Source organism: Gossypium hirsutum, chromosome A02 (genome assembly GCF_007990345.1).
Source record: "Gossypium hirsutum isolate 1008001.06 chromosome A02, Gossypium_hirsutum_v2.1, whole genome shotgun sequence".
NCBI lineage: Eukaryota > Viridiplantae > Streptophyta > Magnoliopsida > Malvales > Malvaceae > Gossypium > Gossypium hirsutum.
This window is the reverse complement of record NC_053425.1, coordinates 105,934,473-105,955,157: the sequence shown is the minus strand read 5'-3', so window position 1 is coordinate 105,955,157 and position 20,685 is coordinate 105,934,473. Positions and strand designations below refer to the sequence as shown.

The window sequence follows — 20,685 nt, the reverse complement described above, 5'->3', positions numbered from 1 at the left end:
AATATAAATCGATGTTTTAAAAAAAAAGTTTCAACAACGTCTACTGCAAAAGTCAAGGTCATGGGTATTCATAACCTCTTTTTAGCCATTTTCGCTGAAGAAAACTACAAGGATTGGCCTAAATCCAACTCGCAAGTATACGAGCGAATCATACTTTTGAGAGAATTATCTATGAAAAATACGAGGGGCTGAGTTATCAAAAAATATGGGTATTTTTTGTTATCATAAAAATTTTGATTTCATCCTTGCTAACGTGATACGTTAAATTATTAATTTAAAAAAAATTTTAAGTCAAATTATATATTTGTCTCTATATATTTTTTTCGTTTTCCCTTCTTCTTTGTTCAGTGACCAAACAATGTTAAAAGAAATTCCTTTTAATGCGTAATTATTTTAAGATTTTAATGTTTAATAGGAGTAAAATTTTATTTCATTTATATATTTTAACTTTTATAAGTATAGATTTTGAAGAAATATTGTAAATATGAGTATTAATAAATAAAATACACATTTTTCTTTTATTCTTTTATTTCTCTTGTTGGTATTTTCTTTATTATTTATTTAATAATATGTTACCAACATAATATTAGATTTTTTTTTTGTCTAGATTTAAAAAAAAAATTCCTATAACCACTCCGAAGATAGAACCCATGCGTATATGTTAAAATTATTGAGTGATTTTTCCTATGCTCAATTGATAAATAAAATAATTATGATTCTCTTTAGTTGATCTTATTGGTTTATTTTTCTAATTTTATATTTATATGCATGTATTATGAGCTGGTATTATGACTCATGTATATGTATAAATTGAGAGTCTTACTCATAACTTATTATTTTAACTGAATTTCATATTGCATATCAAAGCCACGGTGTTACTAAAGACCTTATATTCATACGCAAGCAGTAAACAAGTAACAATCACAAAGGCAGGGATTGTTTAATCATAAATCTTCCTAGCCACAAGGATAAGAGCATTTTTTTTGTGTCTAGCGAGACCAGGTAGTGCATCAAAGTCTATGTCTTCTTTTGTCATCGAAATCGGCATTTCCCAATCGAACTTGTAAAGAAGATTAGAAAGGGTAAGTTCCACTACTGCAACTCCCATATGCATTCCAGGACAAACCCTTCTACCAGCACCAAATGGTATGAGCTCAAAGTGTTGTCCTTTGTAGTCAATGGGACTACCAATGAACCTTTAAGGATAAAACTCTTCTGGATTTTCCCAAGTTTCAGAGTCTTTTCCTATTGCCCATGCGTTCACATAAACTAAGGTTTTGGCAGGTATATCGTACCCACCTATGTTGCACTTTCGGAGTGTTTCTCGTGGCACTAACAATGGTGCTACTGGTTGCAATCTGAAGGTTTCTTTTATCACAGCTTTTAAGTAAGTCAAATCTCGAGTATCATCTTCATTTACAAAACCTTTTTTCCCAACCAAATTCCTTACTTCTGCTTGAGTTTTCTTCAAACATTTTGGATTTTTCATTAGGAAGCTCATCACCCATATCACAGTGGCTGAAGATGTGTCTGTTCCACCGAAAAACACATTCTGCATGGAAAACAAAGGGTTATATATACATACAAAGTGTGAGGCTCAAAAGTTAATAAATGATAAAAAGTTTTGAGTAGAGATGAAATGACCATAAGAATAGCTTTTATCTGATCGATATTCAGATCAAATGAAAAGTCGCGATCCTTCCATGTTTGTAGTAACACGTCGAGTATGTCCTCTTGTTGCGGTTTTAGCCTATTAGGATCCAAATGTTCATCAATGAGTTGTTGATAAAAAGTATCAAGTTCTTTGAAAGATTTTTCAAGACGACTAAGCAATCCAGTGAATCTATCGAGCCAACCCATGTAAGGAAAGTAGTCAGAAAAACTGAAGCTTGAGAGTATGGCTTCACTTTCGTTAAGCAGCTCATGGAATCTGCTTCTTTCGGCTCCTTCTTCGTCATACCTCTTGCCGAAGGCTATTCTACAAATTATTGTACAGGAAAGGCACATCACTGCGTCACTCAAGTTGACAGGTTTAGAATCAACAGATAATTTGGATATTTTTTCAATCAAGCGAGCAACTTCATCTTCTCGTATGGGACGATACTGTTGCACTCTACTAAAGAGATGTACAGAACATATTTTCCTAATCTCCCTCCAGTAGTCATTATACGGTGAAAAAGCCAAATCCGAGGCATTGTAAGATAGTTTATGAGTACAACGTTGCTGAGGTCTACTGCAAAAGTCAAGGTCATGGGTTTTCATAACCTCATTAGCCATTTTTGCTGAAGAAACTACAAGGATTGGCTTAAACCCAAATCCCAAGTACACGAGAGAACCATACTTATGAGAGAGTTTGCTAAGAAAAATATGAGGGGCTGAGTTATCAAACAACTGCATATGTAAGTGACCAATCAAAGGAAGAGAAGGAGGGCTAGGGGGAAGACAATTAGAATTGCCATGTTTTAGGAGAATGAACAGGAACAAGGAGAGTGGTAGAAGAAAGACAAGAAACACTACTACTGCCATTGTAATCTACTCAATGAATCAGTTTGAAAGTTGAGAGGGATGCTCCCCCCCTTATATAAGAAACTGAGAGCCGTAACCCTGTGGTGCTTATTGACCATTGTGGTTAATTAAGATATATCTTCATGGACAGGAGTAGCGAGGGAGAATAAGTTTCAATCAACTTTGCGTCTATAGTATGAATCATGAAAGATGCAATGTATTGTAGAAATTTAAGCTTCGTATTACGTATTTAGCTCAAAAATGATACCAGATGATTAAAAACAATTTAGCATAGCAAGGATTGTTCAGCATTCATTCTATTACATGTTACACAAATTAAAATAAAAATAAAAACAATACCATTAAGGATTGAAGAAAAGTGGAAGTTGATTATTTTTCCCGCATTTGGATAAAATTTAAATTTTAAAATCGATTTTGTAAGAGAGTTTTACTCGAATATAATCTCAACCCAAATATAATTAGATTCAAATCATAAAATGAAAAAGTATACTTGTAATTATACTAAAATAAAAAAAATTTTCTCCTTTGGTTTTTTTCTTTGAATTTTTTGAAAGAATATATAATTGTTTTAAATTTAAATTATTTATTTAGAGGGTTGGATTTTATTTGGGTTGATTTAGGGAAAAAAACAGCTGTTTTTTTTTCCTCTCTCCTTTTGCTAGTTTTTTTCTTTGAATTTTCTAAAAGAATATATAGCCATTTAAATTTAAATAATGTATTTATAGGGTTTGATTTTATTTGGGTTGATTTAGAATTTGTTTTTATTATATTGTAGGTCAATAATGGTAGTAGGAATGATCGCAAAACAATAAGAAAAATAAGAACACTTAGATTTTACGTGAAAAAATCTTTTCGAGAAAAATCATGGGTAGAGATGGAGAAATTCACTAAGATTGAAAAATAACAATACAAGATGTTTTCGACTACACACATTTTAAGGGTTAAACAACCCTGTTATAATCAATGTCTAATAAAAGAAGTATAGCTCCCCACATATCCCCTATTTTGCCTCTCTATTTTATTTCTTTAACAAATGAATTTCACCTTGAACTTTTCAGGCCAGATCAAATAAAATTTAGGTCACACAACTCTAGCAGTACTTATATAGTGAAAAACTTTTCGGGCCAATCACAAAGTATAAATGTTTGACTGAAATTATCATGGATTAAAATATGACATCATATACTATGTTATAATTATTTTTCACTAATTAATTAAGAGATAAATAATAAAAAATATATTATCACATAATATTAAATATTATTTAATCTTTAATTAATTAAAGGGTAAATTACACCAACAGTCACTCAACTTTGGGGTAACTGACAAAACAATCATTCAGGTTTCAATTCAATCACTCAACTTTCAAAAAATAATAAAAAAATCACTAATGTTATCAAAAAGTGCAAAATTAGTCACTCATTAACATTTTCTGTTACAAACCTAACGGGACAGGTGACGTGGCCAATTAATTAGCTGATGTGGCTAGTTAACTTGCCACGTTGGACAAGGCAAAGTTAGTGACTATATTTTTGTCCTTCTTTTTTGTTTTTTAATAAATGGCCCAATATTTTTTACTTTTTATGTAAATGGCCCAATATGTTTATACTTCTTCTTCTCCATCCCAAAGATCTTGCCATTGATGCCTCCGCCACAACCATCTTTGGCGTCACCATTGTTGACCTCCAAACTACCACCACCTTATATTGATCATCCAATCATCCATTCAACAATGAACAATCCAGATCAAAAGATGTTTGGAAAGCACCTAAGAAGAGCTCACCTTGTTCAAGCCTTAAAGAAAAAAATGGTTCCTGCTAGAGAAAAGAAGAATTGAGGATTGGGAAGTGACGAAGAAATTCAACTAGGTTGAACTTGCTGAAAGGGAACTCAAGATTGAGCAGGTTGTTGGCATTAAGAGATTTGTGCGAAGTAGTGAAGGCAAAGGTGTTGGCATCGTGGAATCGATCACGAGAGAAAAATTTAGGGGAAGAGTAAATGAAGGTTGGGAGAAGGGATTGTTTGGAAGAATCCGAAAGCAAAGCCATTGCTGCAAAATTTGAGAAAACAAAAAACATGTCGAAAATTTACCCATCTATTTGAGAAAAAATATCTTACACAAATTAAAATAATAATAAAAACAATACCATTAAGGATTGAAGAAAAGTGGAAGTTGATTATTTTTCCGGCATTTGGATAAAACTAAAAAAAGGGCCCAAATGTAATAAAGAATAAATTATGCGGATAAATCTCAAGCATATCAAACTACCATGGGATCAAATTGAAACATACAAGAAAAATGGAAGGATTAAAATAGCAAATACCCCATTTAGGCCATAAAAACACGCGGATCCCCCACTAATCGGGTCACGGGTTGCCCCCCAAAACTACGCCGTTTTGGGCTTATAGGGGGCCTAATGAAATGGTGTCGTTTCGGCCTATTATATTAACCCAATTTTTTTTTAAAAAAAATTTCATTCCAGCCCATTTTTAAGAAAAAAATTTCAGGAACTTTCTCCCTTTTCTCTGCTACGGTTTTAAACCCATCCTTGCGTCGCCAACCCACCACTCCTCCACCATGGACGGTGGTCAGAACGGCGCAAAACGGGCTTTTCAGCTCCTGTTAAAACATATTTGAAGGCTACGCCTTTTCAGCCCTAAAAAAATCGAGAGAAGAAGGCCCTTTGCCCCCTTTTTAGATTTGACTTTGGCGACGGAGAGGAGAACTCTGGCAGTGCGACCACGGGGTGATTTGGGTAAATTTTTCACTCTTTCACTCTTTCCTCTTTTTATTTTTTATATTTAAAGTAGATTTAAAAAAATAAAGTAAAAAGAAACAAGAAAACCAAGATAAACAAGGTAAAGATCAAAATCAACCTTCTAAAGCTTCTATTCTGTTTTTTTTTATTTACTAATGTGCGTAAAAAAATACAAAGAGAAGATTGTGGCCTTTATAGCCAAATACAAGGCCGTTTACTTGCATTTTTTTGTCATTTTGTTATTGATTCTTGTGTGCTCCTCTCTGCTATTTCATTTAATTCTCTCGTAGGTGTCAGAGAAGCATCAGAGGCGTGGAGGAGGGCGTGTGTGGAGGAGCGGCACACGAGGTGGCCTGCTGACGTGCGGCGCTGGTCAAGGGAAGGCCTAAGGTTTTTTGTTTTCTAAACATGTTGTGGGTTAGTGGGCAAGGGCTAGTTTTTTAGGTTTTGGGCTGGTAATTGGGTTTTAATTGGGCTATTAGGTTTTTAGGCCTGCTATTTATTTTGTAATTTGGACTATTAAAACTTTTGGACTTTTATTATTATTATTGTGTTTGGGTTTTCTGACGGGCCGGGCAAATTTGGACCCGTACAACTGCCCCTCTTTGCTCATTTTCGTATAACAGGAATGAAGCAAAGACTTTAAAAATGGCCAAATTTGTCTAGTCTTGCAGAATCTCGACCTCTTTGGTGTTTTCCTTTCTAAAGGAGTTTCATTCCATCCCGCTGCAACTTCAAGGGTATAGGAATTAGTGTTTCGATCTAATCCACTATGACTTCAGAGAGACTAGACTTGTAGCTTTAATCTGCTCCACTGCGACTTTAGGGAGATTAGACTTGTAGCTTTAATCTGCTCCACTGCAACTTCAGTGAGATGAGACTCGTATCTTCAATCTTCTTCTCTGCAACTTCAGAAAGATAAGATTTTTGGTTTGTAGCTTTAATCTGTTCCACTGCAACTTCAGGGAAATAAGATTCGCTATCTTTAGTCCGCTCTATTGCAACTTCAGGGAGATAAGACTTGTAACTTGTAGCTTTAATCTACTCTACTGCAACTTCAGAGAGATAGGATTTGCTATCTTCGACCTACTCCACTACAACTTCAGGGAGATAAGATCTATCACTTTAATCTACTCCACTGCAATTTTAGGGAGATAAGATTTGTAATTTGTAGCTTTAATCCGTTCCAGTACAACTTCATGGAGATAAGATTCGCTATCTTCAATCTGCTTCACTGTAACTTCAGGGAGATAAGATTTGTAACTTGTAGCTTTGATCTACTCTACCGCAACTTCAGAGAGCTAAGATTTGCTATCTTCGACCTACTCCACTGCAACTTCAAGGAGATAAGGTTTGTGGCTTTAATTTGCTTTGCTGCAACTTCAGGGAAATAAGATTCGCCATGGTGATTTCAATCCATCCCACTGCATCTTCAGGGGTATACGATTTTTGGTTTCTCCAGTCTGTTACGCCATTCTTTGGGGAACATAACCTGTAAAATCTATTTCATGAGCCTATTTATGCCAAATAATTTGGATGTCATGATAGAATGAATCAAATGCTCCTAACTATATTTGTATGGATGATGTTTACATGAATGTAAAATGTCATTTTTAGTATGATCTTCTTTTAATGCTTATGTTGACATTACTCGTTAATCATCGAAGTTTTATCACTGACGCATTATCCTGTCTTCTTGTCCGGCTGGTATTTTGCCAGAAAACTCGAAGAAATAATCACAATTTAGTCTATTCTTTCTCAAATATTTCCAACTCTCGGATTTGGTTAGTTTTGACCAGTGGTCCTACTTCAAGTCCTTGTACTATTTTGAACATTTCAGAGTAATATGCATAACTCCTTTTACTTGAATATTATTAGTCCATTAATCATTATTTCAATGAAAAATGCTTGAAAAAGATTATCGCAATGGATAAGATGGAATTTTATTAAGAGAAAAGTTTGAAATAGGTCAATCAACATAGCAAATTTGCTAAAATAAAAAGTAAGATGAAAACAGATGCCCCAGATATCATAACACGAGCTTCTCCGCACAAACTTCTTGAGAACCTTTTGAACTTAATGCGTGTTTAGGAGATCCAGAGTACTTCGTTGATGCCCCAAAATGTAGCATCCTTCCTTTTCGTTAATTCAGGAATAGCGAGACTACCGCATGCCCCCTCTTCGATCAAAACTTCGAATTTCCCTTTTCCTATGTTTTCAATTCAAAGCCCCTTTGGTTTCAAGGTGCCCTTTGTGGGTTTTCGCCTTGGCTTCTCTCTCTCTCTTTTTTTAGGTGAAGTATTTTTTGACTGAGTCTGAATTCACAGTATTGGGCAAATTTTTTCCATCCATTTCAGTCAAAATCAGAGCTACTTCAGAAAAAACTTTCTTCACCACATAATGTCTCTTCCAGTTTGGCATCTATTTTCCTCTAAAGTCCTTTTGTATGGGGAGGATCTTTTCCAAAACAAGGTCTCATTTATGGAATTCTCTAGGGTGAACTTTCTTATTCTATGTAACAGCCTAATTTTCAACAGTGTCAGAACAGTGATTTGAGATCACTAAATCCAATGAATGAGTCAAAAATTTAATAAATTAATACCTACGAGGCAAGTGTGAATATAGAAGTATTTTTGAATTAGTGAAGTGAGTGATTTAAAAGAATTAATTAGGTAAATTGGGTTGAGAATGAGGTATCGAAACCTCAACTTCATAAACCGAGCCATAAATATTTTTATAAATTTTTATGGAGTTTTAGTGAGGTAGTTTTAAAATTTTGTCAGAAAATTTTGACGTTTGGGTGGTTAATTAAATAAAAAGGACTAAATTGAAAAAGGTGTAAAAGTTACAAAAAAGATTAAATAGCTCAATTGTCAAATGAGGTAGGACCTAAAGTGAAAATAAGTGCAAAGGAGATATTTTGGGCGGCAATAGCTGAGAAAAATCAGGGAAAGAGGTGAAATAAGGGCAAAATTGGAAAACTGCCAAAATTAGCTAAATAAAAATAGGACCAAATTGGAATATCTAGAATTCTCTTCGTTTTTCTTTATTTTCATCAGCTGAAAAATATCCATGGAAGAGGGTTCAAGCTGGTTTTCATTCTCTAGCTACATGTAAGTTTAATTCTTGCTTTCTTCTAGAAATTTCTATGTTTTTGGACTTTTACAATTAGGTCCAACTTACTATTTCATTAGTTTTTTATTTCATGGTTAATTTTTAAAGTTTTTATGGATGAGTGCTGGAAGAATATGATGAATAAACATAGAATTGAAGCTTTAATTTAGATATATGATAATTTTATCAGGCAAAATTGATGGAAATTGATTTTAGGACCTAATTGTGAAAATGTTTGGAATTAAAGTCTAGTGTTGAAATTATGATTTCCAAAGGTTGTAAAGTAGTTTAAAGTGTAGAATAAAGTGTTAATTGAGAAAAAAAATCAGCTCAATTGAGAGGCTAATTGAGTAGGGACGAAATTGTTATTTATTAAAAGCTCAGGGGGAAAATGGTAATAAATAGCTTGCACTAAAACAATTTTGGACAGCAGCAGTAGACTAACTTTGAAAAATCACCATAAATTGTATAAATCTAAATAGAAGATGAAAAAACTATGAAATTAAAGCTTATTGAGTCTAGTTTCTTATAGAAGAAACAATGTAAGCAATGAATTTGTAAATCATGACATATAATGAATTTTGTGAGACAAGGTCAGAATGAATTCGGGTTCCCCTGTTCTGACTTTGAAAAATCATAAAAAATTGAAGAAAAATAATTAGGGGCTTAAATTTATATGTATAGAATCCTGAATTAGTCTATTTTCAATATAAACAAATAGGAACATCATTAGAATCTTGTACTAGGAGATAATTAATTTTTAGTGAAGAAGGATTGAAACTATCAGACAGCAGAACAGGGGTGACTTTAAAGAATAAACTGTACTTATTGATTAAACCAAAAATTCTTAAAATTTTATAGTAAAAATATATGTGAGTCTAGTTTCAGGGAAAATTAGCGGATTTTAATTTGGAGTTCTGTAGCTCCATATATAAAAAATTTAGTGACTATGACACAGGTGGATAGCTTGAATATTCACATAAGTAATTAGTGAAAATTATGGATAAGCTTACTTACAAGTGTGTTAATTATACCAAGGATGTGGATGGAGAGGATGAGGAGGAAAATATATATATGTGAATGACTTGTGTATAAATTGATCACATGCCCGATTATAATCGATAAATGTTGAATTAGAAATGATATAATGTTTTATTTGGAGTATTTATTATGAAATTATAATTATCGTTATAATACAAAAATCAAACTTATGAGTTTGTATAACTAAATTTGTGACCATTTGTTAATTTTATGAATTTCATGATGTGTTATTTCATATGTATTGATGATAAAATCGTGAATAATGTAAAAGCATAAAAATTGAATAAATGATCAAATTGAGCACTTCAGTTCAGTGACAAGATGAATTGACGGAAAAGACAATGATTGATCCATGGCAAAGTGTGAAACGTAGGTATGATATTAACCATACCGAGTTGTGAAACGTAGGTATGGTATCATCCATACTGAGTTGTGAAACGTAAGTATGGTATTAACCATACTGAGTTGTGAAACATAGGTATGGTATCATCCATACCGAGTTGTGAAACGTAGGTATGGTACTTCAATAAGGAAAACCATACTGAGTTGTGAATCGTGGCACTGAGCAACGATGTATGAGTATGGAATATGTTTGACAAATGTGTTCATTTATAATTATGGAATTATGTACCTCATGTGTGCTATTTGCATAAAGATGATATTTCAAAAAATTTGGTGAGTAAAGTTTAAATATGAAACCGAGACAAGTTGTTATGAAAATATATTTAAATTATCTGTAAGTGTTTTGTACTCCTCGATAATGCCTCGTACTCTATTCTAGCGACGGATACGGGTAGGGGGTGTTACATTATAAGCCCGCATCATTCGTTTTTGGTACATTTGACCATGACGGATAGCCTTTAGCCTTTTTTCTTCGATCAAGTTCAGCTGATCATATCGGGATTGGATCCACTCTACTTCATCCAACTTTAACTTTGATAAAAGTCGGAGAGAAAGAATCTCTACTTCAATAGGCAGAACTGCCTCCATTCCATAAACCAAAGAGAAAGGTGTTGCCCCGGTGGAGGTCCTGATAGACGTTCAATAAGCATAAAAGGAAAATGGTAACTTCTTGTGTCAATCTTTATAAGTCTCAGTCATTTCCCCTACGATCTTCTTGATGTTCTTATTGGCTGCTTCCACCGCACCATTCATCTTTGAGCGATATGGCGATGAGTTGTAGTGTTTAATTTTGAATTGACTGCAGACCTCCGCTATCGTACTATTGTTTAAGCTCAGTGCATTGTCTGATATGATCCTCTCTGGCATCCCATATCGACATATGATCTCTTTCTTCAAGAATTTGCTGACTGTTGACTTTGTGACGTTGGCATAAGAAGTGGCCTCTACCCACTTGGTAAAGTAACCAACGACTATGAAGATGAATTGATGCCCATTAGACGTTTTTGGCGAGATCGGCCCAATGACGTTTATGCCTCACATGGAGAAAGGCTATGGAGAAGTCATGACATGAAGAGGTGAATGGGGTACATGAATTTTATCTCCATAAATTTGGCATTTATGACACTTCTTGGCATAGCTGGTGCAATCTCCTTCCATAATGGACCAATAATATCCGAATCTCATGATTTGTCTAGCCATTGTGAAACCATTAGCGTGTGATTCCGCAGACACCCTCATGGTCCTCTTCCAAGATTTGCTTAGCCTCAACAGCATCTACACATTTTAGCAGCACCTAATCCTTCCTTCTTTTATATAGGATCTCTCAATCTAAGACATAGTCACTAGCTAGCCTTCTCAATGTCCTTTTATCATTCTCAGTTGCTTGGTCTGGGTATTCACGATTCCTCACATATCACAATATATCGTGATACCAAGGGTGATCATATTTTTCTTCTTCTTCGTCGATGTTGTAGCAATGAGCCGGAGCCTCATAAATACTCACTTGGATAGGTTTTACGTCCTCTTGCTTGTTTACTCTGATCATAGAAGCTAAGATAGCCAAGGTGTCGGCCATCTGATTTTCATCTCGCGGGAGGTAACAGAAGGTGATGTCATCAAACTCCTCAATTAACTCCAAAACTAGCTTTTGGTAATTGATTAATTTGGGGTCTCTTGTCTCACATTCGCCTTTGAGTTGATAGATCACTAATGCAGAATCCCCATATACCTCTAGCACTTTGATTTTACGTTCAATGGCTGCATGGATACCCATGATACATGCTTTGTATTCTACCATGTTATTTGTGTAATCAAAATCCAATTTACTAGTAAAGGGATAATGATCTCCATTTGGGGATACTAGGACCGCCCCGATTTTATTACCCACAGCGTTAAAGGCCCCATCAAAGTTTAGTTTCCAAGGATGTTATTCTTGATCACCTTCTTCAGTGGTTGCAACATACATCAAATATTCATTTAGGAAATCAAAATTCTAAGACTCCTAATCTTCTAGAGCTCTACTAGCCAGAAAATATACTATTGCACTCCCTTTTATAGTTTTTTGGTTCACATAGACTATGTCAAATTCAGAAAGCAAAATTTTCCATCAAGTCATTCCTCCATTCAAAGCAGTTGACTCCATCATGTACTTCAGAGGGTCTAGTTTTGAGATGAGCCAAGTTATGTGGTACAACATGTACTGTCTCAGTCTCCGGGTCGTCCAAATCAAGGCGCAACACAACTTCTCAATTGGCGAATATCTTGTCTCACATTCAATGGAATTCTTTCTGAGATAATATATCGCTCTTTATTTTCTTCCCGACTCATCATGTTGGCCTAGCACGCATCCCATGGAATTTTCGAATACTGCCAAGTACAGTATCAGTGACTTGTTGGGGCAAGGTGGCATCAGTATTGGGGCATTGGACAAGTAATGCTTGACCTTATCAAAATTTTTTTGGCACTCATCATCCCATACACTTGGGTTGTGTTTCCTAAGGAGACGGAATATGGGGTCACATTTCTCTGTTAGTTGCGAAATAAACCGGGCGATGTAATTTAGTCTTCCTAGGAAACCTCGAACTTCTTTTTGAGTGTGCAGTGGAGGCAATTCTTGTATAGCCTTAACTTTGTCTAGGTCAATCTCAATCCCCTTTTGACTGACTATGAATCCTAAGAACTTTCCCGACCTAGCCCCGAAAGTGCATTTTGCTGGGTTGAGCTTTAGCTGAAACTTTCTTAACCTTAAGAATAGTTTTCTCAAGACTTGTACGTGCTCTTTTTCTGTTCTAGATTTTACAATCATATCATCGACATAAACTTCAATCTCTTTTTGCATCATATCATGGAATAGGGTTACCATTGCTCTCTGATACGTTGCTCCTGCGTTTTTCAGCCCAAATGGCATCACCTTATAGCAAAATGTTCCCTACATAGTTACGAATGTGGTCTTTTCCATGTCTTCAGGATGCATCTTTATTTGGTTGTATCCTAAGAAACCATCCATGAAGGATAAAAGTGAGTAGTCTACCGTGTTATCCACTAAGGTGTCAATATGAGGCAACAGGAAATTATCTTTTGGGCTGGCTTTATTCAAATCCCTATAGTCCACGCACATTCGTACTTTTCCATCTTTATTAGGAACGGGGACTATATTGGTTACCCATTCTGAGTACTTAATCACTTGTAAGAAACCAGCGTCGAATTGCTTCTTGACCGCTTCTTTTATCTTCAACAAAACATCTGGTCTCATCATTCAAAGTTTTTATTGAACTGGCTTGCACTCTTCTTTTATGGAGAGTCGATGTACCACAATATTAGTGCTTAGCCCAGGCATATCTTGATATGTCCATGCAAAGAAGTCTTTGAATTCTTGAAGTAACTCAATGAGGTCTCGTCTTATCTTTGTGGCAATACAAGCTCCAATCTTCACCACTTTTCCTTCTCCTAAGCTCACAATTTCCGTTGACTCTTTGTAAGGTAGGATTTGTTTCTTATCTTATTCTATCATCCTTAACAAATCAGGAGAGAGGTTACAGTTTTGATCATCTTCAAAATCCTAAGAATCCTCCATGCACATATTTCACTCAAAAGGAGACTGATTTAACAGCGGTGTCGCTCATATCATTGATATCTAGAGACCTGTTATAGGCATGGAGGAAGGTCCAAAGAACAAAAAAATCTAAGAATAATTAATTGTATGTATGGTTATGAATGAAATGGAAAGAATAAAAAATATTTTGATTATGAATGAAAAGAAAAGAATAAAAGAATATTTTTTCATAATGAGACACCAAGATGCATTTCATTGAAATAAAGATATTTGAACATATGCCTATTTAACAAAAGATTCTTATTGCTCCTAGGCTTAGAGTAATAAATGTGTTTTGAACATTACTCTGGATTAATTTTAAAAGTTATAGGAATCCCTTCCGCGGTCCAATTGTTCAGAACACTTCCAGATAGATATGGGCAAATGCCTGATAGATTTTCTTCTCCTGTTTCTTCATTGGAAATGACATTAATGCTCAAACTTCTTAACATTTCCTCGGTAGACTCCTTTCTTGTCGTCCTCCTTTCAGAGTAAATAGTTCCTCCAGACACAAACATTTTGGGTATATAAGGAAAGGTTATTGGCTCCCACTTGGCCTCTTGCCCATTCAAATGCGTTCTTCTCCTTTTGCTATTTCTTCTCTTGATCCTTTTTCTTTTGCCTTGCATCTGGCTTAAATCCTAAGTTAAAGCGGTCTTGTTTATCCTTCAACATAGGTGCCTCGACCCTTCTTTGGAGGTATCTTCCTAGTCATCTTTCCGGTAAGGCTTCATTTTCGACCGTCAATCACAGACCTATCCTTGTAGTTTTGGATATTTTGGGTATTGAGATCCTGTTCTCTTCGACAATGAATATTGTATTGACAAATTCCAGCGGTCGAAAGGAACATTCTATCACCTCATCGTCCGCCCCTATGTATGGTGTGTCACTGGTAACGGATGCAATAATGTCTTCCTCCGCGTTTATCGTTACCAGTCTACCCTCAGTTACCAACTTTAACTTTTGGTGTAGTGACGACGGCACTGCTTCTACTGAGTGAATTCAAGGCTTCCCCAACAAGCAATTGTAAGAAGGTTTAATGTCCATTACCAAGAAGTCCACCTCATACGTGTTTGGCCCAATTAAAATAGGTATCTCGATTCTTCCCATCACCTTCCTTTCAGTACCGTCAAATGCTCTCACTATGTTTTGCTATGTCTTCATGTGAGAGCTATCCACAGGCAATCTATTCAATATGGATAAGGGCAAGACATTCAATGCCGGTCCATTATCAATTAATACACCTGGTAATGTATATCCTTTGCAACGGGTGGTGATGTGCAGAGTCTTCGTAGATCCCATACCCTCCGGAGGTATCTCATTATCATTGAAGAAGATGAAGTTATCAACACTTATATTATTGACTAAGCGGTCCAGCTTGCTAACAGAGATGTCATCAGCGACATAGGTTTCATTTAATACTTTCATCAATACGCTGCGATGTGTCTCTGAACTTAAGAGTAAAGCTAGCACTGATATGCAAGCTGGTTGTTTGTTTAGCTGCTCCATAATGCTAAACTTGCTATGCCTTAAGAACTTTAAGAATTCTCTAGCCTTTTTTTCAGTCACTGGCTTGTTAATAGGTGATTCAACTCTAACCGTCTTTTCTTTTTCTTGTTCCACCGCCAAGGCCTTTCCTTTCACAAATTCCACTCTTGAATTCGCTAGATCGTAGCATTTCTCATTACGCGTGTAGAAGCCTACATCTTTGCCCTCCACTGAAGCATTGACCGTGTTCTCCTTTCCCAGGATTGTCACGTTGTAGTCATAGTTCCAAGGAACCCTTTTACTATCCTTGTAAGGAAAAGATACAGGTTTCTGGATTATGACTCTAGGTGTCATTTGTATTCATGCTTTATTATTTCTTGGTCGCGAAATAATGACCACTGGGTGATTAACTTTTTGACCCTTTCTGTTGATCCCTCCTCTAAGGCGTAAACCTCTCCTTATTCTGATCATTTGATCTCTTCATAAAATTCCATCTCTTTATTGTCCATCAGATCTTGCACTGTGGTCCTGAACTCAGTGCATTCTTGGATGTCATGACCCTCCTTGGCATGGAACTCACAATATTTTCTTGCTACTTTGGGCCTTTCCACTAAATCTTGTATGATTAAACCTTCATCTACCATTTGTTTCCAAATTCATCTCAGTGGGGTTTTTACTTCCGCCACATTAGCTTTGACTCTTTTACCCCCACTCTCGATTATTGCGTTTACCCCTTTATCAGAATGATTGGGTAATGGATTCCCTGCTACATTAGATCCTGATGGGTCGTCGAACTTTACGATTCTCATTTTGATGAATCTTTCGATCAACTTTTTAAACGCAGTGCAGTTCTCGATCAAGTTCCACGTGATTCCCACGTGATACTTTCATTGGGCATTTGCGTCATACCATTTGGGGAATAGTGGTTTCATAGGCTTCAAATAGAAAGGGGACACTACATGTGCATCGAATAGGCTTTGATACAACTCCCTATATAACATCGGGATAGGCGTAAACTTGAGCCTCTCTGTATTTGACCTTGGGTTGGATTCTTGCCTTGGAGGGCCCTGATGGCTAGTACTCACCGTCCTTGGCTAGCTTACAGTAATGGGTTTTGAATAACCTTTGTTGTATATGCTTACATTGTTCACCTCGTTTTCCTTCTTCCTCGGGGCCAATCTTTTGGAGTTTTCCCCCGCGTCTATGTTTTCACACCTTATGGCATTTTCTATCATCTCACCAGACATCATTATATCTGAGAAGCTTTTAGTAGTGCTTCCCAGTATCTGGTTGATGAATGGGGCCTTCAATGTATTGATAAAAAGCATGGTTGTTTCCTTCTCTAGAAGAGGTGGCTGGACTTGTGTCGCGAACTCTCTCCACCTCTGGCATACTGCCTGAAGCTCTCACTTGGCTTTTTGTCCATATTTTACAGTGTGATTCTATCGGGTGCTACGTCTATCACGTGGCCATACTATTTCATGAAAGCCTGTGCCAAGTCCTTCCATGAATTAATTTGGGCACAGCTTAGCTGGTTGTACCATTTGGCCGCAGACCCAATCAGACTGTTTTGGAAGCAGTGGATTAATAACTGATCATTATTAACGTATCTTGTCATCCTTCGACAGAACATTGTAATATAAGCTTTAGGAAAACTAGTCCTATTGTACTTTTCAAACTCTGGAGTCTTGAATTTTGGTGGGAGAATCAAATCTGGGACCAAGCTCAAATCTTTGGCATCAACCTCGCAATGGTAGTCAGCATTCTCAATTGCCTTGAATTTCTCTTCTAGCCATCTGCACCGGTCTTCAAGTTGTTTTGACAGATTTATTCTTGCCTTCTCTATTTTTGCTACATCATCTAGGTTAGGGACAACGGGATTAGTTAGATTATTTCTTGGATTAGAGCCTGAGCTGTTGGAAAGTTCATCGGTGCCGAGGTGTCGGTATTGGAGTCTGATGGTAACAAGTACCCTTTATGGATTCACATCTCGTTGTGGTTGGGTTTTTTTTTAGGGTGAAGCCTGAAGGATAGATAGGGTCTTCATTATCGTTCCCTGAGTTAACCGCAGCGCTCTTTCCTTTTTCACGTTCTCTAGCCAGCAACTACGCCAAATGGCTTATCATACTATTTTGGGATTCTTGCATATGTTCCCTCAGGTCTTATTGTATTTTGGATAATTGATTTTGCATCTATACTTGCAATTGATCTTGCATATCTCTTTGCATTTGTTAATCTTAACATTCTTTGATCCATTGCTTTCGTCTTGCGGTGGGTACCATAGTGATATTTAGTTGATGGATTTTCATTAGTTTCCAGGGTCACTATCATAATTTTAATTAATTAAGGTCTTTTCATAAAACTTAATGCATATGATGAAATGTCATGTAGATGAATGAAATGAATGCAAAAAGAGGAGTTGATTCTGATTCAATTTCATTAGAACAACTTTGCTAGAAAATAAATTTCTTTATATAAAACAGATTACATATACAACTTTACCCTAATACCTAAAGCCTTAACTTTCTTAAGAAGCCAAGCTAACTCTCGGCTCCGATCTGATTCTGACTCATATTTTACACTTAGTACATTAGCCTGAACTGCCAGGTTTTGCAAATGGTCAGCCACCTCTCACACTTCAGCCACAGCTTTGCCTATGATATAATCTTTATCTCTGATCTGATCTTAAAAGTGGTGGAGCTGTTCTTTCCACTATTCATTGCTTGCTTCAAGAAGTTCAACTCGAAGTTCACCATTTCGTAGTGCGGTCTAGAGTTCTTCTATTCTTTCTTTCAACTCCTCAATCTTGTTTAGGCTGGCCTTTAATTCGACTACAGAGTTGCGACTATGATGCTGATGTATTGACTTTTCTAACTCTGCCACCCGAGCTTTTAACCTTTCTTTTTCATTCTGGCTCTCTAACAAACTACTTTTTAAAGTGTCCTCCAGTATTCTAGCATCTTGAAACTTCTTCTCACATTGATCGGCTCTAGTGTTTTCTTCCTTAATTTCTTACCACCATTGCTCTGATGTCTTGCCCAAACCAACAGTTCTTATTAACATACGCAGCTTCTTGTAATCCTTTTTCAAACTATCCAAATCTTCTTCGACCTTGTTTTTTCCTTTCCTCAATTTCTCAGCATCTAGTTTGTAGATGTCGACGTCTAATCCCAATTGCATCTTTTCCTCCTCTAACTACTCTATTTTCTTGCCCAATACCCGACTCTTTTTCTCAAAATCTTGCTTGATGATTTCTAATTTAGACAGGACTACTTGTAAGTGCTCCTCTATCGGCCGAGCGTTTTCTAGACTTGGCATTGGGGTGTTGTCGTTGATTCTTTTACCCCACCACTAGTCATACTCGGGGGTCATCATCGGACCTGAAGTGAATCCTTTTATTATATGGGTTTAGTTCCAAGTGTTCGATATTTCACGAACCTTCTTCTTATAATTATCGCCCTTGTATGAAAACTCGCACTGAGCCAACCCTTGTGTCTCTAGTATGAACTTCCTTGATGAATACCGCCTTAACACGAGTAATGGAGCATATCCAATGGCTCCTCATATCCTAACTAGAGGGACCCAATCAAAGTTACTACACTGATGTAAGATCTCATCAGGGATCATCCATAGAACCCTCCATTCAACATTTTCAACCTGTAGATTCTGGAGAATCGCCATCCATTTCTCTTCAGAAATATCATCTCGCCTCGGTGTAGCCACTAATTCATTCAATGGAGAGTAGTTCTCGAAAAAAAACTCGATATGAGACTGTTTCTACCTTTTAAAAGTGGATATAGAACCATGCTAACAAAAGCTGCGCACATCCTATGAATCTTCATTCGCTTGCTCTTCGGCAAGCATTCAAGGATCTGAAAGTTTCAGCCAATATTGCAGGAACGAGTGTGACCTTTTTGTCAAGTCGATCAAATAGGTCTGAGACTGCCTCATCAACGTACCCTAAAGCTTTGGGGAAGACGACCAAACCGTATATGCTCAAAGCGAAAACATCAACCCTTTTCTTCATATCCAGATGAACTAGAATCAGATCCCTCAAGTTTTTCCAAGGGATGCACTTACTATCTCATTTTTGCTTGATCCAAGCTACAACCCTCTGTTCGCTTATCCCTGTGATGCTTATCAATTTCTTCAAAAAGGTCGGGACATTTACGGCTCTTGAATAGGCTTTGTCGGCTTGAACCTTTGGGCAACGAAGTAAGGCCATGTATTCCTCCACGGTAGGTACCAAATCAACTCTCCCAAAAGTGAAGCAACTATAGGCAAGATTTCAACACTGGCGTGGGCTCGGAATAAATGCTTGTCCACCTTTATATCAAGTAGATAGGGAAAATTGTCGTAGTTATAGTGAAATAGCTTCTTGATCTCGTCGCCCCATTGGTCTCATATCTTCTTTAATTCTTGCAGATTATTCTGAGTCACACTGATGCAAGTGAAATCCCATAACTCTGATACGTATCCCTCGGTCAGACTATCACCTTTCTGTTGTTACATCCTCTCGGACCATATTCGGATTGCCACATCATCCCCCACTCTATCAAGAAACCCCTTTTCCATGCTAAGCTCACTATTTAGTAACCGAATGTGAATCAATACCTTTTTATGATGAAATGCCATACAATAACAGCAAAACACAACAAGTCAGTATTATGTACAAAAATAGAACTCAAAACAAACATGAAATAATCAAGCACCTATTCGGGTAACCACTAGGGTCTGGCGCGGTTCTACCTACGGTAGGCTCTTAGGGCTCCTTACATGTGGTTTGGTTCTAAAGTAAAGGTACCTAAACCGGAAGATTCCTCGATCCTCACCCATTATAGGCTCTTACGGACGGAGTTCAGTTCAGGGGAATACATTTCCCTATGGCTATACGGAGATGAAAATCTTTCGAAGACGTAGGTATAAATGTATTCGAAAGTGATCCACTATCCCATACGGAGGTGAAGACCTCACGAAAGAATAGTTTCTCACCCCCATTTAAAAAGGTAAAATCGACCAAATTATGAGATGTAATATACAAAGATACACCAAAAGATTTAAATCACTAAAGCAAGCATATTATGATGAAAACCACGAAAGTGACGGATAAAATGCAATAGAGCAACAGATTTTCAAATTTCGACAAAAAGACAAAAATTAATCAATTTATGGCTTGACTCTCAAATGTCCCTAGCAGAGTCGCCAAGCAGTCGAAACCATTTTCTTTTGAAAAGGGTCGAGGTCGACTTTTAAAAACGAAAAATTGGAGTCGCCACCAATCCTTTTTATTTAGGTGTGATCGGTTCACCTCGTAATTTAATCATTTTAATAAAAATTTAATTTTACTAAAATGATGATTTTGGTCTATGAAATTCGAGAAAACGAGTTCAGGAGTCGGTTATGTGCTAGGAAGGGTTAGCACCCTCGTAACAACCAAAATTGGCACCTAATTGATTGATTAATGTCTTAATGTTGAAAGTTGAAATTTTGAAAAGATTTTAAAACACAATCCCTTTTTTATTAATGTTCATTTTAAAAATGCTTGAATTAAATTGAAACGAGCATTAAAGGCCCTCTCGCCTCGAGATAACAAAATGTCACATCCCGTAAGTTAGGACATGACATTTGAACCCTCAAAAATAAGCTTGCCTTTAAATTGTTTTATTTCAAAATCCGTAATTTGATTTTAAAAGGGTATTCGGTTCTTTAGACTCAATCGAGGAAAATCGAAACTTTGTAAGTTAGGGCACGACCTTCTCGAGT

General features: G+C 36.4%; 1 pseudogene; it reads right to left on the bottom strand.

Moving 5' to 3' along the window:
• Positions 1 to 940: 940 nt before the first annotated feature.
• On the bottom strand, positions 941 to 2,526 carry LOC107931649 (cytochrome P450 83B1-like; annotated as a pseudogene).
• Between the last annotated feature and the right edge of the window lie 18,159 nt (positions 2,527 to 20,685).